At 42.8% G+C, this 27326-nt stretch overlaps 1 long non-coding RNA gene across 1 annotated transcript in view; it reads left to right on the forward strand.

The window, feature by feature from the left end:
- The window catches only part of LOC135308181 (uncharacterized), a 240331-nt gene that overhangs the window by 168299 nt on the left and 44706 nt on the right, over nucleotides 1-27326 (forward strand). The window contains exon 5 of the long non-coding RNA XR_010368722.1: nucleotides 19108-19296. This is a non-coding gene — a long non-coding RNA (uncharacterized LOC135308181). The remainder of the gene's footprint in view (nucleotides 1-19107; nucleotides 19297-27326) is intronic.

The raw sequence follows: 27326 nt of genomic DNA on the forward strand, positions 1-27326 counted from the left end.
GAGACTGTCTGAGGTTGCACAGACCCTTGTTCAGATTATTTATGTTGCAGAAACAGGTTTGTTGAAGTTTATGTACATAATAATCTTTATTAGACCAACAGATGTGGTTATCTAGGTTCTTCTTCAGGGCTGAAACGGAAGCAGCAAACCTGCATGTGTCCAAAAGCAGGTCAATGTTTTTAAAATACACCAATTGATCTAATAAAAGACATTACTTCTCCCAGCAAACCCTTCCTTGAGAACATTTATGGTAGCTCTTATATTCCTGTAACTGAGGGCTTTAAAAACATTACACTAGATAGCATCACATCTTCTTTATTTGGAAGTTAATTATTATTTTTTATCATCTTTAAAATGTGAGGAAACACAATTGAATGGACTCTTAACCAAGATAAAATAGGATGTCTGGAGGAAAAATCAGTCCTGGACCTTGTCCTTAGCCACAACCCTATCATTTGAAGGGGTAAGCCAAATGTCTCTCCAGAAGTCAGTTTTTCTTTATGCCTCAGGAGTTAATAGCAGAATGAATGTGTTCAGGGCCTTATGATGAATTTGAAACTTTGTCCTCAGACTGGTGAAGATGAAGTAGCACGAAACTGCCTGTACAGAATGGAGTGAAAGTTTAAGGTGTTCCTGATGTATAATTGCACTTCATTCTTCGATGAGAATTATGATGTTAATTTTAGAGGTTTAAAAAAAGAAGGAAACTTTAATTATCATACTTAATGGACACATATTGTTCAGTGATCTGCAGCTTTTCTAGATGCTCTGTCATTTCTGACATCTGAAGACAAAATACACTGTCTCTCTCCCAGAGAGACACAGATACACAGGTAAACACAAAATGAGATACAGGTACCAGGCTGCAATCTCTTTGCATCTATTTATTGATGGAAAAACAAAGGGAGGGAAAAGACTGGGGTTTTTCAGGATGGTTTGGAATGACTTTTCAAGTTGGTTCCCAAAAAAAAAAATTGCAAGCCTATCATTTGTTAAGTGAGTCTGAGAAAGCAGCTTGGCTCTCAAACAGTTACTCCTTATTGTCTGCCTGAATTCATCTTTCTAACCACAGGGCTCTTAAGTAATGCAATTCCCAGAGCTAAATGCACATACTGAGTGTCTGCAGATCCTCATAACGAGTGTTGCTACCATGTGCAATACCATGTAAACACCTTTCTTCCTCTAGTTTCTAGAAAAATAAAAAAGAAGGAGATAAAGTTCCTATTGGTGCATTTTAAATGCAAGGAATGTGTCAAAAGTCTCCCGAGAAGTCAGGTTTCCTTTATGCCACAGCAATGAAGAAGCAAAATGTGTTTTCTTTCTTTCACTTTGTCAGAATGCAGCGCTAAAGTCTGGGGGTCAGGACTGGTGTCAAATAAACAACTTTACTGTTTTGAATTTTTTAAAGGTTGAAGCTCCAGATAAAACAACTGCCGTTTGCACACAATATGCCCTGTGATCACATGACATGATTGATGATAAGTCAAAACAAATTTTGTTTATTCAGCTTTAAAGTGAATGTGGTGTTCAGATTTTTCTGCGGTTTTGAGTGTTATTAGACAAACAAGGTGCACATATGGGATGTAGTAAAGGTAGAGGCCTGTTCCACCAACAACGTGTTTCCTTTCGGCACTGCTGCGTCATCCACAAAGCCACCCTGGGCTGGAGGCGCCTGGGTCTGCTCCCAAAGCCTTGGCTGTGGTTTTGGCTGCCCTGCTCTCCCAGGAAGGCTGTGCACTGGGGCAGGAGATCTTCCAGGCCTGGGGGACCCAGTAGTTGCAGCAAACATCATGGAAAAGGCAAAATGTTGCTTCTCTTAGGGTGATGCTCTGGCTGCCACGGTGGTGTTGGAGCATCTGCTGTGGTGAGTCACCAGGTGAAACATCCCTTCAACCCACATCCCTCCACCCCACAACCCTTCAGCCCACATCCCTTCAGCCCCACGGCCACTCCTCACTCCAGGAACTGGGATGCCATGTTTCCCACAGACCATCCCTGCTCTCCTCCCAGCCTGCACGCTGCCCAGGCACCATTCTGGAGCTCTCCTTTAAAATGAAGTTCTCTTCCAGGAGCTCTTTTCCCACAGGCATGTGTTTTGCCACCCTTCCTCATGCTGAGTAGTCTCTTCCTCAGGGTAGGGTACAAAATCATGGACTCATGGAAGTGAGTTAATTCAGCTCTTTATTGCCTTCCCTGGGGTGGGAGCCTGACCTCGTGGCGGTCAGTGGGACACCCCCGTGTGATGAGAAACCCCAAAGAGAGGCACGGTCTTGTCTTTCTCCTTGTTGGAATTTGTATTTGTGTCCTCATTTGTGTGCAAGAAGAGCAGGGAGGAGGCCACAGCACTTTGGATGGGAGGATTTTATTATGGTTTTACTGCTGGGCTAAAATAGCAGGTTGAAAGTATGAAGCGAAAAAACACTGAAGTGCACAGTTATTTCTCTGGTGTCTAAGAAGGCTGTGATATTTGTTTTCTTTTTAAAAAATCAAACTTTCTTATGATTATGCTCGAAAATAGGAGTAAGCTAAACTTATATTTTTCAAAGAGGAAATCCAAGGGTTCTTTTTTCTTATAGCAGTAGAGTTCAGCTGAAAGCAACAATTGTTTTCAATTTTTCTTACAGGAAATATCATACCAATTCATTGGGAAAATACAAATGAGGTCATTTTTTCGAGAGACTCAAAGATTCCCTGGAGAAATATCAGTAATTTCCTAACACCACTATCATTTATCCTTGGCCTTTCTTAAACACATTTTTTGAGAATTCATAGCATAGACCCTTCCACTGAAACCCCTTCTTTTATAAAAAGATATGTGTTACAAATATTACTGTATATACCTAGATGTTATTTTGAAGTTCTACATACAAAACTTATATATTAGGATACCACAAATAGCAAGCTATTGAATTTTTATTATTTTTAAATTAAATGTTTATTTGCAAAAAGAGTTAATGCTACTTAGAGTGGGGAAAAAAAAGTTGATGCCTAATTTCATCCTACTTAGTGTATTGTAATTATATGATTACCTATAGAAACTTCAGAGTATGGGTTTGCAAAGATCAAAGTTAGTGAAAAGTCAGCATGTAATTAGTTTCTTGCTTTGGAGCATTAGGTAGAATTACTGCAAAGAGGCAAAACTATCATTTTATAGGGACCCTTAGGAGATTTATAATGATGGTAGACAAATATATGCATACAATATCAGTTGGTGTGCTAAAATTTAATTTTAGTGAGGAAATGTGGTTGAAGGTGATCACAATACATGGGGATGTTCTTATTTTAATATTGGTGGATGTTATTATTAGAGAATCATATCAAAAGATATGTCACCAGGGAGAAAATATCATTTATAAATCACTAATGAGTAGCAAACAGTGTTTAGCTTGGAGGTACAAGACATCTTTTCACAATGTGCATTTATGATCAAACACAAAAGATCAACTGGGGGAGAAAAAATGAACAGTAGATCTATATTTTATCTTTTAGTTCTTGGCAATGTTTTTGATGGTTAAATGGGGTTACACAATCGATGCACTGAATCACAACCTCAATATAAAAGCAGAAATAGCCCTCTCTATGTGTGATACAGAGCTCACATTTTGGCCCCCAAATGTTGTTTTCTATAAGAAAAATTCTTAATAGATAACACCCCAGTTTTAAGATGGTGTGCACTCAATATTTCAAGGTATTCAAGTCCATTGTACTCTTCTATATCACAAGCAGGGACAAAAAAATGTTATATTGGTCCACCCATGCACACACGGAAGTTTAGAGGGATTTTATGAGGATGTCAGTGGGCTTGTAATTGACCCCATTACATGAGAGAAGATATTTCCAAGACAGAGCCCTCACAAGATCATCCAACACATCAGGACCTCTCTTCACAACACATGACCTTAATAGGGTTTTAGCACGGCATTAAAGGACCTTGTGGCTAAAACATTGAATATCTAATGGAATAAATGAGGAGAGAGCTAAAGCAAAAATCTGTAGAGATTGTCATGAGACACATTCAAAAAAGGAAAAGACAACAGAGAAGCTGAGATGGGAGTCAGGAGTAACATGCAGGGAAAGGAAGGGAGAATTTGAGAGCAGATATGGAGTAAGAAATACCTTAGTGTTTCAAGGAACAGAGAAAAGAAAGTGATGGCCAACAGTGGCAGGGCAGCATTTAAAGGTGTCATTTTATCTTTCTGGAAAACATTACTCACTACATTTCCTTAGGAAAAGAAAAAAGAGGAAAGATAACAGCTTTTGCTGGGTACAAAAATATAATACTGATGAGCTAGAGCAAAGAGCTGAGCCATTATCCTGAATTAATGTAGACCTAAAGGTCTGAGGCAAGATGGACTTATGTAAATAATTCAGATATTCATTTTGGTGCCTGTAACTGTGAACAATTATTTCAGTATTGTTACTGTATTTGTCCAATACATATGTACAATATGATATGAGATTCATCATAAAGTATATAGGACATAAAAAGTTTATTTGTGGATAAAGCAGTGATTTTTTACTGTTTTATTTCATGTATATTAATTTGATCTAAATGTCTTGCTCTTTATTCTTTCTCCTTTATTAACGTCTCTTTTCATGCTGGAATAAATTATCGCTTGCTGCACTCATATAATAAAATAAGTAAATAGATATCAAGGGTTCCAAAATTAAATTCCCCTTCAGAGTAGATCAGAAAGTGAAATATCTCACGTTTGCCTTGCCTTGCAAAACAAAACAAAATTTTGCATCTGCCCCTTTGGGGTTTTTTAAATGGTCCTCAACTGGATCTGGAAAATATCCTTCATGAGCCATTTTCCCAGTCACCCTCTTTCTAATGTCTGTAGGACAAACCAGGACAGGGAGGACACTCAGCCAGCATCCAGTCCCAGCATGGAACAAAAGGATGCACACCCACCCACACAAGGATCAGGCTGCAGCACCATGAGGTTGCTGTCACAGCCAGCAAGGTTCTTAAACTAAGATTAACCTTGAAGCTCAAATGAGATAAAAACAAATAGAAATTTCTCCACAGGAATAAGAGCTTATTATAAAGGAAAGTATTTCATAACTTGCATAACTTTAATTAAGAAAAAAAGCTGGCAGGATATATTCTATCTCAGCAGCCATATGCTTAAATGTGTGCTCAGTGAGGTGCACAGAATGTGTTCACGTCTCATTATTAACTAAGTAGATCTGTGTGTGCAACTTCCTAGAAGTGCTGACAATATCACTCATGCATTTGTATGATGCTCATCCTTTTGCCCATTATGGAGCATCATGTCTGCACCATACTGAGAGGGCTGAGCTGTGCTGGTGTAAACTGAAGCAGATCCTGTAGCAGATCCAAGCTGTTGCAATGGGGTTTCTGAGACTAAAAAAATGGATGTGGAAGGGGTAAATGAGTGTCTGAAGTGAAGGTTCAGAGTTCCTTTAGATAAGGAGGCATCTGGGTGGCCTTCTTCCAGTAAATGAAGTAGGCAGGAGAGTTTAGGATAACAATCCATTGCTTCCAGACAAATTCAGGTCACCTTTCCAAGGGGCACTGGGGTTTTGAGAGGCTTTGGACTATCCAGGATTCCAGGTGCCCTTTGGAGCTGCAGCTGGGTCAAATGTTGCGAGCTGAGTCTGCAGGAGATGTTATGGAGGATGCTGTTAGTGAGAAGTGTTCTGTGATTTCTTATTGAGGAAATCTGCCAAGGTTTCCTCAGTGGTATCATCAGCCTCTGGTTGAACGCTGAGACTGACAAAGGCATAAGAAAGTTGTATCTATTACTGAAATTACTCTGCATGCCAGGACCATCTGCTGGAGCCATAGTCCTTGGTCTCTGAAGCAATGAGGAAATACCCAATTTTGAGTAAAGTTGTCTGTACGTGCATCTTGGCATAGAGTAGAAAGGGAAATTGGCTGAGGATTGACCCAGAATGGATTAATTGGTCTCTGGAAAAGGGGAAGGACGGAGGAAGCAGAAGTGATGGAGTGTCTGGTTTCTCTTTGGGTAGATACACTGATCCTGAGTAAGCTGGTATGGATCCAGCTGCAGTCAGGCAGAGCATGGCAGGGCTGTGTGCTGCCATGAGGTCAGTGAGCCTCTGCACCTCCTCAGACATGTTCCAGGCTGCTCATGGAAGCATCTGATGAGATTTTTTCCTGTTAGAAATCAATGCAGACCCAGGCTTGTTCTTGTCCGTATATAATCTGAAACTGCCCCAGTAAATTGTATGATTCATGTAGGGCTTGTAATGGAGGTTTCTTTGTTGATCCAGAGACCTTGCAAATAGAAAGGTGAATAATTATATGTACTTTGTCAATTACCTTACTTTGGATCAGCTGACAGTCTACATATGAATTCATAATGAATCCAGAATGAATCTTTGGCCTCTTACAGCCTGGACTTCACTAAAAAAATCTGAATTCATAGAAAAATTGAAGAGAGGATGTTGCATGAGTAATATCTGCTAGAAACTGAAAGATTTTAAGTGGTCCCAAAGTCTTGGGAACTATCACAATGGTCCTCAGCTCCTATGACACCTGGGGCTCAGATACTGCAGCCAGCAGAAAACATTGTGTGCCAGAAAACTCAATAGCACAGAGGTCTTGGTTTTGCCCTTCCTTTTAGAATTGATAAAAAATACAACAATTTTTTCTAATAAACATGAAAAAATGAAAGCTGAATGCACACAGTAAACAGGGGACTGTAAAACCTTTCTAAGGCAGCCACTGGATATGGATGCAGCATTTCCCCAGCTCTTGGAGCTGGATGACTGCTCATTGTTTAACATTTTCCCTGGAAAGTTTCACGAAGATGCTCCACAACGTTTCTCATTTAAAATTAGATATCCTTTCACCAAATCCTTGTCTGAGGGATCAAGAAGGAAAAATATTTGCAGGCCAACAATGCAGTTAAAATATTCATACATTCCTACCGTAACAGAAAGTTCCCTAATCACAACAGCTACATGGAGCTGTATGTTGTGTCATTTAGGACTCATCGTGGGATCTGGCATTCAGAGTCTGTCACCAGTTTAGAGAAGTCTGTCTCAATCAGTGTCACTGCTGGCCACAGCCGCCTGTGTAGGTCGCTGTCAATCCAGCTGTCTTTGTTTTAAAATGCTGTTTTGTTTAGGGGTTTTTTGTGTCTGTTTTCTAGGGCAACTACCACATCAGTGTCAGGGTCTGATGCTGCCTCTTACTCAGGCATAAGAGAGATTCACACAGGCTGCTCCTCAGTGGTTTAGGATATTTCCTCAGATGAAAGTACCCCTTTCTAACACCTTTTCTCCAGGCTCCTGCAATGCTCAACAGAAAACACGTCTTTGCCAAGTTATCCCGATGGTGAGTCTGAGCAGAGCAGCTGATGGCATATAAAAACCTCACTCATCCTGTATTCTCACCTTGCAGGCAGTAAAGTTTGCCTGTTAATTCACAAAGTTTCATCTGGTTTTGTTCTTTATTGCACCGTGCTGCAGCAGTGGTGACAATGCTTCTGGACGGAGGTGGGAAGATAGGGAATGCCACTATCCAAAGCAGACCTCTAGGAAGGGCTGGGCCTCCTGCTAAAGCTCTTTTGCACATCTGTTGTTTGTGTCCCCTGCCTTTGCAGTGATGCACTGTGTCCCTGAATAGTGTCTGGAGCCTTGGTCATCTGCTGAATGAGCCTTACCTCCAAAGCAAGGGGAGAGCAGGTTATTAGTGAAGCTACACTGGTGATTTCAGGTTGGAATCACTGCACAGAGCTGTGGATAAGTACTACAACGCAACAGGGTGTAGCTGGCAACTTAAATTTGATGTTGTGTGTATTTTTCCTCCCCAACCTGGAACCTTTCCCTCCAATTTAGTTGCAGAACAGTTCATGTGAGGTTGTCTTTGGCTGAGCGTTGAGCCTGGGGTGCAGGGAATTGCAGGCACTTTCATGCTTATATTTCCTCTCTTGAGTTTGGTCGTGCTGTGACAGCATTTGGTGGAGGTGTGGGTTAAGCAGCAGCCACGGGTCACAAAAAACCCTGTATTTACTGACAAAAGCAGAACTGGGGACACACTCTGCTTAAAAATAGGACAAAAACTTGGTTACTGTCATTTACATGAGACGTGTTTCTGACCTCCAAGTCACGCCATACAGGGGAGGTGGCTCATCCCCATCACTGAGTCTCATACCTCACATTGTTATTTCCATGCTGCCATTTTGGGCAGAGGAACAAGTTCAGACAAAATAAAAATTGACCTCTGGCCGTTGCTTTGACCCAGCCCAAGGCAGTGCTTTCCTGCACTCTGAAAGGCTCTCTCAGCTTTGTTTCCATGCTCCCTGGTGTCTCCTGGCCCGTCAGGGATGGGAACACCAGTGCCCCAGCACTGTGAGAAAGCTGCTCTTGACCTGAACCTGACCAGAAACAGGAAGTAATAGAAATCTCACCAAAAAAAAAAAAAAAAAAAATCTTTTCTCCTGAGATCTTCAGCCAGAGGGTCAATTTCTGAACTCTCTCTTTCCCTGGTGTAACCACTGACTTTGTTTACACCAGTGTAATGGAGCACAGCCTTAATTATGGAGGTTCCCCTACAGCTTTGCACAAGAGTTGAGCTTGAGTGTGTGTCCAAACCAAATCTACAGAGCTTTTGAGCTTCTCCCATCCCTAATTATTTGTGGGTTTTGGATATATACCAAGAAATTAGTTCACATCCATCTACAATTTTCTCTTTGTTTGATTGGCTTGAGGGCTGGAATTAAGAAAGAGAATTACCTAGAATAATGCCATCTCTATTCCACATAAAGAGAATCCGACCAGAAGCAACAATGCAATGTTTTTTAAATTGTATGATATGATAATACATAATGACACGCTGCACAAACTGACACATGGTTTCCACGAATACCAGTGAGGTTTCTCTTCAAGGAAAAAGTAATGAAATGGAGCAGATCTCAATCCAGCCACAGCAGTACCAACCTGAGCATCCACCAGGGACATAATCAGAAATCACATACTCACTGCTGAGGAGCTATAATTAAACTAGATTTAATTTTAATGGAAATTCTTCCAGAAAAAAAAAATATACCCATGTTCCCCACCCCCATCCTTCTAATGTTGTTCCACTGTTCCAGGCTTTATGGAAATAGTTACAGGATTCATGTGTTTTGCAACCCCAAATGTTTTCAAAACAAATAGAACATCTTAAAAAATGAAATTAATAAATCTTTTACATTCATGCTCAAAAGTCAGTCATGCTGAGGTTGTGTGGGTTCATCAGCATCAGATGCTTCCTGCCGGCTGGTGCCTCCACCCAACACATGTTTTAAATAATAATCAAGTTCAGCCTTTGCAATTATATTTTTGACTTAATGCTGTTGTATGGTAATGGCTCTTTTATCCTACTTTTATCTCTCAACTTTATGTCAGGCAGTACTACTCCTATCAAGGGATGTGAAAACCTGATAACTTTAAGAGGATTTATACTGACAAAATGTGCTTTATTAGTTTGGATTTGTTTTATTAGTACCCTGCAGTTTGATTAGGACTAGGAAGCAGTCAGGATATTGTTTGCCCAAGCAGAGAGAAAATAACACCAAGCAGAAAGTTAAATATATATCCCTTTATTGGGCTGGTGCTCTCACAAGCACACCAGCTCTTCCTGTGCCTCAGCCTCTCTATTTACAAAGGGCACAGGCCTCTAGGAGATGTAAAACAGAAACCCAGAGCAGATTCTGCAGTGCAAACACAAGCAGCTCAGCTAAACCCTCCACAGAGGGATCACCCAGACCACTGAGACCCTTTCTGCAGCCTGGTCATGGCACTCCAGTGGTGCTTGAAGGAGCAGCTGTGCCCAGTGTGGGGCTGCCCCTGGGATAATGTCCCTCTGGGGCCATTTCCCCAAATTCCCTACCTCTTTCACATTTTCCTCCATGGCCACACTTGGGCACACTGTGCTCAGGTATAACCCCTGTCCCAGCACACCTGGGGAAGGGAAGGCACAGGCTGTGTGGTGCTTTCCCCAGGCTCAGCCACCTTCCTCCTGGGACGGGCTTGGTGACCCTTCCCAGGGGACAAATCTACCTGATCCACCTGGCAGCAGCACCCTGTAAACTGTCTTTGTGTAGAAACTCAGAAATATCTGCTTACCTTCTCCCTGGGATAAATTAGCTCAGGCTCAGAGAAGTGCTGTTGTGTGGGGCAGCCAAACCAACCAGGCTGAAACCAGGCAGGGTCTCGTGCCACTGCAGCCCTGGGATGGTCCCTCTACCCTGGGGGCTCTGGGATGCCCAACAGAGAGGATGCTTTGGTGGGGAGAGGGGGTCAGGCATGTTCCTGACAGCTCTGACAGTGAGGCTGGCATTTGTAAGACTAAGAAATGTGGCTGGATACATTCCTACATGTGATAGGTGCATGGAAAACCCATTTTTTATTTTTTTGGCAGAAAGGAATTGGAATGCAACTGGGCAAGCTACAGACCCATGCTCGCCCTGCCAACTTTTGTAATAATAGGAAGCTAGTTACAGTAAACAGTGGTAAATAACACACTCATGAAATCCAGCAGGGAATAAATGATTTGTTCTTATATAGGAAAACAAAAAAGGAGACAGCGCTTTATTTTTTAATACTGTTGTACTCCACCCACACTGTCTCCAGTATATCCCATAACAGTGTTGGCTTTTGAGAAAAATGCATATAATGACTGGACTCGGCCTTCTTGCACAGAAGCATGACTAGATAATAAAACAAAGATGCTGGCTTACCAAAAAATTCACATTCAACTCTTTGCAACACATTCATTCACCACTCACTTTCTCCATTTTTACACGTAGAAGGAGTTTGGTGACTGGATTTTTTCCTGATTTGTGAGAATGAAACCAGAATGAGCACAATGCTATTTCTATCTATGCCCAATATATATAGTACATTACTTACAAAATATTTATCTGTGTTTCTTCCACCCACTACGTTGTTATATTCATCACTGGGAGGATGAATTCATCACAGGGGAGGAGAGGTAGAAGACACAGCAGATATATGAAGAGTGGAAAGGATGTTTATCTGAGGGAGATTTGTTGTAAATTATGAAACAGACTTTTAAAAAAACCTACTTTCCGATATTTTTCTGGAAGTAAACAGGTTTAGTTAGGCCAATAGATTATTCCAGTGCCCATAAAGGGTCTGTTGCCTTTTCTACTATGAGCTATTTTTAAACTTAGAAAGCTTTTAGGCTCTCTTACTCAAGTGTAAGCCTGCAACTCTTCCTCATATCCCCCATGGACAGGGAGAATAGTTTATTCCCTGCCCCTCAGAAACAGCATTTTACATGTCTGATGTCTCCTGTTTCACCCTGACCAGCCCCAGCTCTCTCCTGCCCCTCATCTCTCAGCCCTATTTCTGGTCTCTACTGGATTGTTTCCAATCAGTCCTCACTCATTTGAGCACCATGCTGAAGACAGGGTGATGATGCTGAAGCCAAGATTTCCCCTGAGCATGACTGCTCTTTTTCCTTGGCAGGGTGAATTCTGTCCCTGCTGCCTCATGACCCCTCCCCACAAATCAGAAGAAATCAGAGTAAGCAGAATCTGGGCACCACGAATACACAGTCCTACTCTAGGCAGGACTAGTGGCCAGATGCATGGTAGGACCATATCTGGGGACATGGATCTGGTTTGAATCAGCAGATCAGCCTTTTCTTGAGGTTGGACTTTTGTCTGAACATTTAAGTGGCAGTCTTGGAACAACTCAAAGTTGCATTGCAGCTTTATTGCAACTTCTACTGCTTTGCAAATAGAAGAAGCCTCTTCTGCTTCTCCTTATAATTTAGCCACGCTGTTACAGCCGGGGTCTGATCTGAAAACATGTCCTTCCTGTGAGGTTCAGACCACAAAACTGACTGCTTGCCACATTCCCCTGTTGTTTTTTTCCTTGGGTCGCTGTATGAATCTAGTTTATCACATCCAGCCCTGTGTTAAATATGCTCAGTGTTTGAGCAATCTATGAAGTCACAAGCTTCCCATGGAGAGTTTTTCTTCGCTTCATCTGGAACCCAACAACTCATGCAAGCGTACACAGCATGGTCCCCAAAAGGTCCTTCCTTGTCACCTCTGGAAAATTTTGCTGCTTCTTGGTTGAGCTCTTTCACACAGAAACGTGTGGTGTCTGTGGGGAGGGCAGGTCACGTTGCTCACCCCCAGGCTCCCAGTGTGCTTCTGTAAGCAGTGGAAATACTGCTGGAAATAGTGCTCCCCATAGCTCCTCCCAAATAACAGGGGGAAAGCCTTGAAAATGGGGAGATGACACTGCTGTGGGGAGTGGGGGCACTGCCCTTGCTGCTGCAGACAATACAGTCACTTACTGGAAGAGGGGGATGAAATGTTTGCCTGGAGTTAAGGGAAAAGCTCTTTGGGTCTGGGTTTTCATCCAGGTCATGTAGATAGTGGATCAAAAGGAGCAGTCAGGACAGTCTGTGCCTCATCATCCACTTGGAGCAAGAGCAGAGAGAGGGAGACAAGGGTGGCTGAGCACTGCCAGAAAGGTCCATGTGTCCCATCTTAGCTGTCCACGAGTTCTATCCCACCACAGCAGTGTTTCCCAGCACTGTGGCATGCTCTGGGCGTGTTCCCTTCCCTCAGCTCCCATCAAGACCATTTACTGACCCCACAGGTAACTGATCTCCCATTGTATGAGGCAGAGGAGACGGAATAATAAATAAATAAATAATAAATAATTCAGAAATAATCTTTTCTCACATAAAAATCCATGTTCCTGGGGAAAAGTACACAAAGTTAAGGCCAGGAATAATCTGTTCAATTCCAGCAAAAGCTCCAATTCCCCTCTTCTTTTGTGTAAGTCACAGACTCCCTTTTCTCCTCCCATAACAATCTCATGCATAATAAAAACAGGGCTTCCTCTGAAAATCTTTTGTTTTCCAAAAATATGAAGAGTTCCAGGGAGAGTCTCCAAGATCAATTTGCTATCTGATTCCAAACAGAGCTGAACAAAATCTCTGGTTTTCTCCACTGCCAAATATTTGTGGTGACATGCAGGATCTGCCCCTAATGTCAGCAGGAATATCAACAAAACATTTCCAGCATGTTTTCACAAATTTGCCATCAGTTCCCAGGCCATTTGGTGAAACTCTACAGACGTCATGGGTTGACTTTGTTAAAACCATCCATGCAGTTTTAAAGAAAATAGCATCTGATGACTTCCCACCACCTTTCTTGTCTTTTTACAGACTCTTAAAATACTATGTGATTCCTTCAAAATGTTCAAATAATCACTCCTGCTTTGATTATAAACAAAGAAGACTTTAATTTGTCTCTTCAGCCAAATTCAGGAAAATCAGATCCCACTGCTCAGTTGGAGAGGGAAAGACAAACAAATGTAATGAAGCCAGGCAGCTGAAAAAAAAAAAAAGCAGCACTGATTAATGGAGAAAAACAACTCACATTGTATTTTTTTTTTCTAATCCCACTCGTCCTTCTCCTAACAGCCTAAACACAAGGCAAAAGTGAAAGTGCAAGTTACTCATTTCCTGTGCTCCTTCCCTGCCACAGCACCTGCCTGGGGTGGTGGAGCCATGCTTGGACCCTCTCCCCTGGGATGTGGGTGCCCCTCCAGCCTGGGTGGTGCCACTGCCTCCAATCCATGTGCTTTCCAAGGCAACAGCAGCTGCTGCTGCTGCATTTCGGGTGATGCTCAGACCAGCTGATGCCCTTCGCCTGCTCCTGCTTTTGGGAAAATGCACTCTGCACCTCCTTCCTAAATATGGAGTGGTAGGAGGTGAGATTGATGGGAATTGGGTGCTGAATTAATCAGCTGCTCCCACTGTTTGGAGAGACTGAGGAGGGATACCAACCCTTGTCCCCAGCTCTATGTCTGGTCCCAGTCTGTGTGTCTTGCCCACAATGTGCTCAGCAGCTTCCCCAAAGGTGCTCTCTGGAAATCATGGAATCCTAGAATGGTTTGAGTTGGAAAGGACCTGAAAGATCATCTTATTCCAGCCCTGCTGGGTAGGGATGCCACTCTGGATCAGATTTTTCAGTACCCCATCCAACCTGGCCCTGGACACTTACAGGGATGAGGCAACCACAGCTTCTCTGGGCAACAGAAAAGCTGTTGTGGTTTCAGGAATGTTTTCAGGGTGGGATTTTATAATTTCTCTTTCTACAGAGACTCCCCCTATTTGTAACTAATTTTTAATGGTTTTGCTGCCACAAGTGGTCCAGTCTTTTACAGACTTGAGCCTAAGAGACTTCAGCTTAAGGGACAGCGCATGGTAAGAAGTTTACAGATCCCCTAATGATTTCAAATATCACTTACATCACTCTAGAAGACACCAGGTCCATAAGAGATAATGCAAACCTCTTCCTTGCTGCAGTTTCTCTTGAGATACAGCTAAATGCTGCAGACACATTACTGTGACTTGAATGCATATAATAGGTATTTGTGCATGCAAATGGCCGGTTATATGTGAGCAAGTAATTACCTGATTTGCATGCCCAGACATGGTAATTCAAATGTAAATTAGCTGTGCAGTTGCAGATATATTTTGCATGTATAGTTGCCTATTTATAAAAAATATGTATATTTTTGTCTAGCCAAAAGGGCCTTTTACCCCTGCTCCAAATGAGACATAAGTGGGCGCATTAAGTGGCACATGCTCACATCTGCCCAGGGGTGAATGTCATCAGTCTGAATATATTTGTGAGAGTTGCTCTGCCCAAACTGGAGCCCAACTTTATTTATAGAAAACAGCAACAAAGGGTTTCTGTCTGACGCCCACCAAAATCAATGCAAGTCTTTCTGATGACTTCAATGGGCTTTGAATCAGGCCCAGATGGAGCAAAGATATTTCTTAAATTATTTTTTTAATGGAGGAAGTGTCGTGCACAAATATGTGAATAGATTAGCAGGGAGATCTGCAGGTCTCTGTAAAGAGGTGCTGAGTATACAGCTGCATGTTCATGGCTTTAAAGTTCCCTTATCAAAACCTGTGAACTGATTTTGATGATGCAGAAATCAATAAAATATTTACTTAGAGGAACATTTTGCACCTGCATTTGCAAACTTCAAAAGCAAAGTAACACATGAACAACGATTATATTTTCTCAAGTTAGTAATGATGTGTTTTTCTCCACGACACTATTGGTATATGCAAATAAGTACTTTTTTTTCTTTTTGATACAATTTCATTATTTGCATTGCTACTAGTGGTTCACCAATAAAGGCGAACATCACATTAGGATTCATGACAGTTTTCACATTGTATTATCAATATGTGGAAATAATTGTCTGCTCCGGGATTAAATTACATTATTGTGTATCTTTTTCATGCCTAATAAATAATGATGGATGGCTTTTATTTTCATCACCACCTGCAACCATTTAGTCACCCCTTGATTGTTGAAGATAAAATAATAAAAAGCAAGTGTTATGTTGCAAGCAAAAGAATGCAGTCAAAACAGTTGCATGCCTCGTGTCTCTGTCTACCTTTTTCTGCTCCCTAAAGAGTAATAGTTGGTGTTCTGGGAAGGCTGGCAACCTGCAAACTGGCAAACAGTTCTAATAAATTGGGCAAGGGGGAAATATGTGGAAAACCTTTTTTTTTCTCATAAAACAATAATTATTTCTTAGCGCATGATTCTTAATCTGAAAATTAGGTTTTTGTTCTGCTGTGCAAATCAGTTACATGCAATTAGAATGCAAAGCATAGGCACATTCTTGGTGTTTAGCCCTTTTAAATAGAAATGAAAACAGCCTGCAAATTGTTCCAAAGTTGAAAATGCATTCTAGGTAATTTAGAAATTCAAAGAAATAAAGCCATGTGTAATAAAAAGCTCACTCTAGCTCATTGCATTTTTTTAAAATTGCCAATTGTGAAGCTTTGTAATAAAAATAGATGTTGCATATTTTGAAAAACCGTGAGGCTCTTTGCCAGTGTTGACATTCATACACAGGCACACAGATCCACATGTGCACACACAGAGTCCCAGTTCATGTCACTTTTTACACGATCATCTTTTCTACTAGGTCAAGTGTAATCTTGAAATTGTTCAAACTCCTACCTGCACATTGTGATCCAGAAACTCTTTAAAGCTGAAAACAAATGGAGTTGACATTTTTAGTTAAAGCTTACATTAGCTATTGTCACAAGTCTTTAATCACACTCACCCTCTTCAGATATCTGGTATTGTTAGCTCGGGCCGCCCTGCGTGGAGTGCCATAGGAGCCTTTTAAAAATAGCACAGCAATATTTAGAATGGAAAGTTATTGCTGGATAATTTCATTAACTGCCAGTGTATCAAACTGAGCTCAAGACAAAGTTGTCCTCTTTTTTTTTTTTTAACAAAATATTCAGTTCTGAGTCAAAGGTTTATTCTCTGTGTGCAGTTTCACATGCTTGGCTCTATTATCTTTAAATCACAAGATGACAATCTTCTCAGGCATACCAGAGAGTCAACCAAAATCCAACAGTAATAGATAATCCTATCAAATGTCAAGATACTGAGGAGAATCGGTTTGAAAAATAGGCCAACAGTCCATTACTTGATTTACCTTGAGAGGATGTTAACATTTCTGTAGCCTGCCTTCAACAGGGTACACTTACTCTGCGTTGCTAAATGGTTTAAAAGCATGTTTCAAGCATTTAGAACTATTTCTGTTGTTTGTATTTAAATATGTACTTTGAATTTTCCATCATTTACCAGCAGTGCTGCCTAACTGGGGAGGTCCCAGCTGGCTGGAAGTGAGCAAATGTGACACCCCTTTAAATGACAGGTCAGAAGGAGTCAGGCCCATTTAATATCTTTATTGATGATGTGGATGAGGGAATTGAGGGCACCCTCAGTCAGTTTGCAGATGACACCATGGTGGGTGAGGGATATTGATCTGCTAGGGGCCAGGAAGGGTCTGCAAAGGGATCTGGACAGGCTGGATCAATTGGCCAAGGCTAATTGTAGGAGGTTTAACCAGACTTGGCAGTGCTGGGTGAATGGCTGGACTTGATGATCTAAAAAGTCTTTTCCAACCTAAAATATCCTGTGATTCTACATGAGTAGAAAGTGCTGTTTAAAATAAATGCTTTTCTTTCAGGGACAAAAAACAACTGCTGGTTGATGTAGCCCTCTTCCTCAAACACAAAATACCAACAAAATAATCAATTTACTAGCCCAAATTTATGAAACAAGTTATAAATTAATTTTCCTAATGGGTGAAGAGTGTAATTTCTTGGTGTGTCCCTTCTCTTGACCTATGGAAATGCCTCAACCATGGAAAATTATCCTCAGAAATCTTAAGCAGGGACTCAAAGGGCAGTCCTGAGTGCTGATGTGCTTGGACTGCTCATGTGGCATCATTCCACATACCTTGAACACATCAGCCCTTGCTCACAGCACAAGATTAAAGCTCCTCTGTAGAGAGATGCTGTGGGAAAAGTTTCTCAAAAACCATGGCTGCGTCAAACAGAAGAAACTGGGGAAATTCCCCAAAATTTGAATTGGCAAAAATGAGGTTATCCTGGAAAAAACCTTCCATCTGGATTGCTGGTGCACTGGAAGTTCAGACAGAGCATCCTCTGCTGACACCTTTCCTTGCCCATTTTTCTCAGCTGTAGCACTACCAATGCCACCTACAGAAAGCAAAGGAAAGGGAGAAATTGGGGTAAAAAATAATATCACCTTCCATGATAACATTCCCATTAGCTACAGCAGCTGCAATGCAGGAGACATTATCCTTTTGACATATTTGCAGTCCTTCTACAGTCAGTCAGTATAAAGCAGCTGCATTTTTCCTGCCTGGCACTTTTGGTTAAAAACCATGCCTTGCACGCACATACACACGGAGCAAAGGGCTGACTACAGCTGAGGCTTTTCCTTCTCATGCCCAGGCAGATGCTCCCTGGGACAGGATAAAATCCTGCACCCCCAGAGCTGGAGCTGCAGGGCTGACACCAGTGCCAGGCTGCAGGCAGCTGCATGACTGCGCTTTTCAGAAATTTTACTGCCCTCTCCAAAAAAAATCATTCAGTTCCAAGTGATAAATAAACACTCTCCAAGTTCTGCCTGCAGCTGGAGGCAATCACTATCTTTCTCATCTCTGTGCTCCATCCATGCCTCCATCAAGAGAGAGGTAATTTTCAGACTCAGTTCATTAACACCGAGCTGTTGATGGAGCTGTAAACACTCCACCCCGCTGTCGTTTCAAGCCTGTTACCAACTATTCTTTTTTGTTTAGCTGACCTGCCGTGGCATTTAAGATGAAAAATATTTGGTTTAAATTCACAGCAGTTGCTCTGGTCTCTGAAGAGGGCTGACACTAGTTCTGACATCCAAAAGCACCGCAGAGCCAAAAGGGAAGCAGATTTTTTGGCCAGAGCTCTGCAGAGAGGGTGAGATCTGTGGCAGCTTGGGACACCATGAGACAAAGGCAATGCCATGTTTGGCTTCAAATGAGGCTTGCTGATTGTAAAACATACACACACGTCATGTAAACAGGCATCAAGAGAAGGAAATTACCAGAAGGTGGAAGGAAAATGGTTTAGCCAGCAGATGTCCCAGTGAGGAGAGGGGGCACTGTCCCAACTGCACACAGTAGATACAAAATCCTACCACACAGCCAGGTCTGGGAGTGCTTGATATCTTGATGGATGGTTTGGACCATGGTGTAACTGGTGCAAGAAGGAAGAAATGATCTTATAGCATGGCCCAGCCTGAATTTTGCACTGCTGAAGAAGGATGTTGTTGATGGGCAAAGACACCCTGGGGCATTTCCTTCTGTCCCAGAGTTCGTCAGGGCATTTTGACCCCAGTGGCAGCATGTGTCAGGTCATGATTTGCAGACTGGCTGTTCACAAGCTCAGCAAGAGCAAAGTGGGGAGACAGCACCCACCCACAATGAGCCAAATTAGTCCCTAGGGATAGATTATTTCAGTAAATGGAATGACCAGGCTGCACATGAAATTATGTCTCTGCTCTCATCAGTGTTGTCAGTTCCTTCACCCCAAGGTGGGCAGAGTCACCCATGCTGGAGGCAGGGGAATGATTACAGAGAGAAATTGTTCCAGAACTGCAATCCCCAAGTTTTTGAAGGTTCTGTTGTGGTCATGGTATATATAACTCAGTGTGGAATTCTCATACTTTACAGGCATAAATGTATCTGCATGCTGAGGTGCAGCAAGTGGCAGAAACATCTCCAGAACACCTAAAAAATCTGTGCTTCCAAGAGGGGATGTGCTATCTGACCCATAGGAAGCTCTCTGCACTCAAGGAACCAGCCACCAGGATTTTTGGACTATTTTACATGGTCCACAAGAGGGAACTCTGCCTTGGGCAGGTAAGGCCTGAAGTTTTAATTCTGTTTTTCCTCCTCTTGGGTTTGACGTGATTAAAATCAGCCCAGGGTGGAAGGGCCAAGGGATATTCCCCTTCACCCTGCAGATATGGAACAGACACCTGGCCCTGGCAATGTCTTCCCCTGCAGTTGTGTGCACCAGACCCATCAAACAAGAAAACAGCAGCAAGAGCCACACAGCCTCAGTGCTGTTGGGAAGTAGATGTCTCCAAAAGGGAAAGAATATGGTTCAAGGATCTTGTAATTCGGGGTGAACTGAATCTGCACAGTTTAATGAAAATGGCTATCATCCACATTTTGTTTTCTTTATAAACATTTGCAGAGTGTCAGTAGCCAATCTAAATGTCTCAGCAGACAAGTACATACTGTACTTTGCCTCTTTTTTTCTGGAGTGCTGGGGAAAACATGTGAGCTGGAGCCAGCTGATGTGCTCTCCATGGGTCTCAAGGGCAAACTCATTCAAACTGAGAATGATCTTCATGTCCCTTCCAAACTCGCTTTGTGTTATTTTATTACATCTTCAGAGGTTCATCAAGCCATTCCCTCTCCCCATCATGCTCAGGGACATTTTCTTTGCCAGCCAACTCAGGAGGGTTCCTGAGCATGAGGCACAGCCTGGCTCCTGAGGTGTCTAACAACATCTTGGAATAAATCGTGCCTGGGTCCAGGAAGGATTTGGGAACTAGCTCTTCTTTGCAGGGCTATTGCCCATTTTGCTTTCCATTGATGTTTTCCTCTTTTAGACGAGGATCATCTTGTCTAGAGTGGGTAGTGTGTGTGTGGAGGTAGTGGGAGCTCTGGCTGCAGGGCTGTGCAGGCTCAGCTGTGAGAGTGCAGGCAGCTCCTACAACAGACTCGTTATTGGAAGGTGAGCCTAACAAACCTGCTGTCAGATGATCTCTTGCCTCTTTAAAGCAAAGGTAAAGGATCTAAGAAAGCTCTTTCTTGCTCATTCTTTGGACAGAGACATTTACATTGAGTGCCGCAGCTCTCCCTCACTACAAAGACTACAAAGGTATTTTTATCTTAATTAGAAAGTTTTGCTGCCCTACTTTCTGTTGAGCCCTTGTCCAGCCAGCCTGTCATCTCAGCCATCACTCAGGCCCCTCAGAACCAGACCAGCTGGTTTCAAAGCAGCCTTGGCACTGCGCTACCCAAGGGCTCCCACGCTCCGGACTGAGTGGGAGCATCACCCTTCAGAGAGCACTTTGAGAAGGTCCTCGGCTGACACGAAGAGACCAGAGCAAAGCCCTGTGCCCGCCCTCGAGGCTTTGTCACCCTGCCACACGGAGGGACAGGCTCGTGTCAGCATATGCCAGCCAAGGCCTTGCCACTTGTTTCTCCAGGCTAGCGCAGGCAGAGCGCCCAATTCATTGTGACAGAGCAGTTAAGTAAGTGGCACAGATTTCACATGTCAGCCCTGGCCTGCCTAATCCCAGAGCTATCCCACAGCAAGTGACTGGTGAGGAGCTTCAGCAGCGTGCACAGGCAGTACTTAGTACGCTTCAGAGCATGTGCTGCTAAACCAAGTGTTGTGCTGCTCTGTTTTCCACTGCCTGCATCCAAACTTGAAGGACTCCATGCAAACCTGGAGACAGGCTAGAACAAGCTTCCCAAAGTGTGGTCTTCTGCAAAAGCTTAAATATATTTGTGTACACTGATCTTCATATCTGTCAGGGGTAATTACATTTCAATTTTCCACAGTAATGTAGTTGGAATTTTTTTTTTTAATAAAAGGAAAAACCTATCTTCCTCATTGTCATGCCCTAGCCCTGCTTTCTGGAGTACTTAAGAAAAGAAAATTGCCATCAGAGTTTCCTTAGCATTTCAGCTGGGGAAAAACTTCAAGGCTTCAGTAGTTTGGTAAATATCTTTATTTAGCTGACTCTAGCTGTTGTGATTTTTTTGGGGCCTTGAAGGTACTGGTAAGTCTTAACAACCTCAAGCAGCCTCACCTGGTGCCTCCACCCACTCCAGCAGGCCTGGGAGCCCATTTAGGCTCACCCAGGGAAATTTGCTTTTTTTTTGTGAGCTGAGCTGGAGGATGCTTCTCTTCAGCTGGATGATGGACCCACTCATCCTGACCACACACTGACTTCCAGCTTGACCTCCCCGTGATGCTGCCTTCTGACCTGGCCCCCAACTGCAGGTCTGCCTGCTCCTCTCACTCAGGTACTGGAGAAAGGGGCTGTGACTCTTGGGGGGCCCCACCCCACCATGGCAGTGGGGCATGATGTTCCTGTTGGAGCTTCTCTCCAAGGGAGAATGCAGACCTCATTGCTCACTGACAATATCCATATATAATAACCCCTGTGGTCCCACTGTGCTCCTGGGAAGGATGAGGTGCTGCTGCCCTCACTTTGCACACAGGGGGAGGGAAGCAGATCCCACAGATCTCATGGGTGTGCCACTGGAGCTGGAGACGTGAGAGGGAAAGAATTAGAAGAAATGAGTCATGGCAACTCCCTTGCACCAGTGGTAGTGGTGCAACTGGTTCTGGCTTCTGGATACAGTTAACCAAACATCTCATGAGTGCCAATTGCTGTGTTGTTTATGGTAAATGGGATTGGGTAAACAAAGCAACTGCAAAGATTTCCAGTAAAAATGAAAGGTCAGGCTGTATGACAGAACAGTAAAATATGTTTGTGTTGCCAGTGTCTCAAAGCTTCTGTAATGGGCATTCAGCTACCAGAACAACAGTTCTCATGGCATTGCCTTTGGTGAAAGAACAGATATGAAGGCAGGATGCTTCACACATACACAGCTGATGTGAAAGTAAGCTTTGCTGTTGATGATACTACAATATCCATGCTATAGTAATGGATGCTGAACTGTGTTAGCCAAAGCTAAGTTACTGCTAGATCATGTTATCATCAATGCATAAGTCAAAAGCAAGAAGCAGAGAGTAACTTTTCCCTCAGAGCTCGTTCCCATCACAAATGGTGTGACATGCACAGTGGGGTGCCAGCATGATCACACCCCCATGAGGCCATGGTTTTCTACCTCTGCACTGTTCTTAAAATCAGTCCAAAATCTTCTGCTGAAGTCCCTGAGTACTCCTGTATTCCCTGGTGTAGAGTGTTGAAAGGATCCCTTTCTTTTACTGGGATACTGGCAGAGGAGAGGCACCACTGTGATTACCCTGCTGGCTGCTGCTGGAAAGGGGACACAGGGCTGGAGAAGTGCTTGGTCTCACTTAGGATGGTTGTTTTTCTCACCAAAGTGGAGTTTGCTGCTGCTCTACATGTACTCTCAGTAAATCCACAAACCACAGTCCCAGCAGTTAAGGTATCAGACTTGTCATTTTTGGAGGAGTTTTTGGACTCCTCATTTTTGGAGGAATGCATTTTTGTGTGATGATATGACATGAAATCCCTGTTTCATGCAGTCACCATGTCCACCTTGAGAACAGATACTTTCAAATTTACTTATAGGCTCTTATATCTTTTTTCATCCAAGTTTTTTCCCTCCATTCTGAGAGGAAAATGCTGCTCTCATAAAGTTACTGAGAAACCTGATGACTTCTAGTGCTTCTAACATCTCAGCATAGGATATCTTAGAATTGAGGAAAACATGGCCCAAAGGATGCTCATTTGTGCCTGGTGCTATGGATAGAAAGCCTAGGGGAATCTTTGCATCCTGTGTACTAGGATTATTTGTTTTGCTTCAATAGATTTGGGATTTTTGTGGGCATAAACATTATTCCTTTGTGTTAAGTTGTACTTCCACCAGCATTTCCTATCTGATTCACTGGTAGGTACCGACAAATATCCTGATTTCACTAAAAAGTGACAAAACCTGCATCCAGGATTTCCTCTCAGATTTTCCTGTACACATTTCTGATTTTCTTCCTTGTTAATGGATTTAAGCAGGAGTGTCAAGAAAGATCTTGCTGATACCATGTTGTTCCAACTCAAAAGGTTCAGCGACATCTTAAAAGTTTGTTGTTTTTTAGATTAGGGCTTCCATTTGTTGGACTCTGCTCAAGTCAGTAAGAGTTTTTCCTCAGCAAAAGAACATAAACTCTTATTTTGACAGATGCAAAAGCTTTCTCAGCCTTCAGGCTTTCCTATTGTAAAGCCCAATTGCATTAGGTAAATTAGGAGAGTTAAAAGAAAATAAGTATCACATTTTAAAGTACAAAGCAGAACAAAAGAATAAATTGTTACTTTGCATAAGTTAATATTTAAGGAGCACATCTCAGGCAAGGCAAAGCCATAATCAACACCAAAGAAGAATCTCCCTTAAACTTTTTAGTGAAGAAATTAAGAGAAGTCTTGTGCTTTTCTGAAACGTTTGTGTTTTGGTTGTGTTAATATTCTTTCCATGATGGTGTCTATGTGAGAATTGGAGATAAAATAAGACAGATGTACTGACCATGGTTACCAAGGGAGCAGTTTCCTTAGCAATGGCAAAGCAGTTGTCAAAGCAGTCAATGTTCCCTCTCTCTCTCACATGACTTGTTTTTACTAGTTTGCATAGCTTGGTTACACAAACAGCTCATCATAAACCTCTCCCAAATTTCCAGGCACAGGCAAACAAGGCCTAGGGGGGTCATTCATCAGAGGATCCCAACCTGGTGTCAGTTCAGTTTCTACCTGAACCTCTTCTTATTCTTTATCATTTTTCATAAAACATTTGCCATCTAAAGAACATGAAAGTCATCCAAATGGAAACATAACCACATAGTGCACATTCAGATAAAAAGATATGGAGGTGGGTGAGTAGCATAAAATTGCCACCTGTCCAAAGCACCAGTCCCTTCCTGTTAAGGATAAAGATGGCAGCTAAAATCATCCCTATAAATAGGTCTTGTAACAGCCTCCATGAAATCGTTATTATCTGAGAATGGAAGGCAGTACGATCCCATCTTCCTCGTTGAGGCTGAAGAGTGGATTATGCTGCACTATAACACTTATCACTCTCTGTGGGTACTTCTGGTGGTGGCCATAAGTGTGTGAGGTCCCTGGGCCACATCCAGAATGGCCCAGCTGAGGCCATTACCCAGCAGGCAGCCCCTCCACCCTCTCCACACCCTCCCAAAGCATATCAGGCTCCCAGGGACAGCAAGGAGGTGAGATGGGCGCATGCTGCTGGATGGAAAATATCATCTCTAAAAGAATGGTTGATCTCATAAACTGCTTGGAAAACCCTGCTATGTGTAGCTCTAGGCACAGTGACCACCAAACCTGAAGTTATTCAACCTAAGTAGAAAACCAAAAACATCAAGGCAATGATGAAACTCTTTCCCATTCTGTATTTAAGATAAGCAGTTTGTTTTAATCAAAATGTGATTAAAACTGTCAGTAGCCCAATAATGCAGGGACAGATCTGTGCTGTAGTGTTGGCTGCAAAAGGTGCAGTCTTCTGGTAATTTGGGTTAGGAAACAAGTGTTTTCCTGCCTCTGTTTCCAAATAGGCTAAACTGTTTAATATCAAATTTATCTAAATTCCTATACGAAGACATTTCCAGGGAATTCTTAGTTGCTATCAAGGGGCACTTTTTAAAAGTCGTAATTGCTTCTATGAAAAGCAATATTAATATAACCCAGTGCTATCAACTGGAGTGTCACATACAGAGAAAATACTGACTAGACCACTTCTGGATTAATTCTGGGTGGAAAAATACCATCTTGCTGTCATTGCTATGATCTGCCATTTAAAAACCTTTGCTATCAAATAGCACCTGAGAATTTTCTGATAATTCAGCTACTCTGTGTCTATTCTTTTCCAACCCTTGGCTAAAACTCATTCATACTCATTTTCCAACACATCCTTATTTACTGCCTGCAACAAGTATGGATTTTTGTTCAGGTTGACTGGAATTCAATTAGACACTGATAAGGAGAAGGAAAAGTGTGGGGTGTGTGCACACAGAGCAGCTGAATGCTGCTCCCCCCCTGCTCACAGCTCGGTGCCGTGGGGTAGGTCACAACTACCTCTGTGCTCCTCCTGAGGCTTTCACTCCATCCCTACAATGCTCATGCTGCACTGCTCCAGGCTAAGTTAGGAGTTTTCTCGGGCTTTGTTTACAAATACCTCTAGCAGGAATCTGACACCTTAGACAGGAAGGCACAGAGCAAGCTGGGAATGCAGTATCAGGTAGAAGTGTTGCTGGCCTCTGATGTGACTCCTGTGTCCTTGCTTACAGCTCCAGGGGAGCAGGGAGAGGGTTAGGAACACTGTGACATCTATGAATGCTGTAAGCAAAATCTGTCTCTCATCTGTTTTATTAGGAAAGTGCATGGAAAGGGAGGAAAAAGGCTGTGGCATGTTTCTTAGTTATTTCCTTTATTCCACATCAAGGCAGTTTCACATTCAGAGAATCTCACAGTCCTTGAACTCAATGAATCTACACAATCCTTGTGAAAACCAGTATTTTTGTGTCAAGAAACATAGGGACAAAAGAGGAAGGAAAGGTAAAAGCTACACAAAATTGAATCGTGTTCAAAAATGAGACACTTCTTCCTTTAGAGGAAATAGTGGAAGCTGGTTTTTTCTGCTGTGCACAAAATATAAATGTTCAGCTTGCTTTTAAAAGTTTTTGGGAATGGGGGAGGGAAAGCTCCAGGAGGGAAGAGTGAGCAGTGGCAGCCATCCAGCTGATGGAGGACGGCAGCAACAGGGAGGGACTCAGACTGCTTCTGCAAAAGAGGAAGTTTGCAGTTTTACTTGTAGGAGGAGCAGACCCTGAGGCCAACCACAGCCTGAGTCATGTCAAAATCCCATAGCATGTATGGCCACACTTCCATCCCCTCCACAGCCCTGTTACTTCAAACCTCAAAGACAAGCTGATGAAAAAGTGGAGGTGTGAGTCACCTGGGTGTGCAGTTTTGCCAGGACAGTGCTTGGTCCCCATGTCCCATCCCCAACCCTTCCAGTTCCTAATTCAGCAACCCCCAATTACCAAAGTGGCAGCTGTGCCCTTCACTTGCCTCTGGTTGAGCTGATTTTTTGCCATTATGGTCCCAACCACCTGCTGTGCATTTGATGTAACTTTTCAATTAACATTCCCTGAGGATTTGTGTGTGCTGCAGCCCCAGCCATTCCCACACCCAGCACCCCTGGGCCATGTAAACCTCCTGCACAAACACATCGGGCTCAGATTTAATGGCACCCACCTAAATCCCTCTGGTTAGAGGCGTGTAAACATGCCTGTAAAGGCTGTGCAGAAGAGAGGCCTAAATGCAAGAGCAAAGTGTTATTGAATGTGACTAGTGCCACTCACACAGACAGGCACAGGATTCCAGCCCAGCAAATGAAGGTGGATACGATAACTGCACCAGGCAGGAGCAGAAGCAAAGCTGTCCTTCTCGATATCAGGGGACCACAAACAGTCCAGGAGCAGAGTAAGTTTTGCTGACAGGTTACATAAGAATAAACAAAACTAAAGCAATAAGAGTCAAAAAGAAAAACCAGGCCATTTGCACCACACTGAGATGGTTTTCAGATCTGACATCTCAGCTGAATACAACTCGTGTTCAATTGCCTGAAGTCCTGCTGGAAATCTTGCATGGCTCAGTTTTTTGGTGTTTGCTCTTTTATTTGCAGCTCACAAAAGAAAACTCTTGCTGTTTATGGGCCCAAGTGCATTAAATATTTCGTACAGGGTTTAAAACTTTGGGCACATGCTGAAAGGGGTAAAGACCTGTTTCAGAGCGAGTTTCGTTTGTGTGCTCACTCCAGAGCTGAGTGCTCATCAAAAAGGTTTGAAAGTGTTTGGGTTTAGTGTTTTGGTTTCTCTCCTGATGTGTCGTTGGGTGTAAAAGCTGAGAATGCCAGCATGTTGCAAGAACAGAATTCAGCAGAAAGAACTGGAATGAAGAGATGCTCTTAGGTAAATTATTGTCAGAAATGGGAGATAAACTGAAATGTGAGAATGAAATCACTTAAAACCAGAAAGGATGATTGAGCTGCAAGGAGGAAATAACTGAAAAGAGGGAAATTTTTAACTGAGGCGTTGCACCCCTGGTCTTGAGAGAGTGAGGGTGCAGCAACAGAGAGGGGGGAAA

The sequence above is a fragment of the Passer domesticus genome, chromosome 9, assembly GCF_036417665.1.
Source record: "Passer domesticus isolate bPasDom1 chromosome 9, bPasDom1.hap1, whole genome shotgun sequence".
In the NCBI taxonomy this organism is placed as follows: Eukaryota; Metazoa; Chordata; class Aves; order Passeriformes; family Passeridae; genus Passer; species Passer domesticus.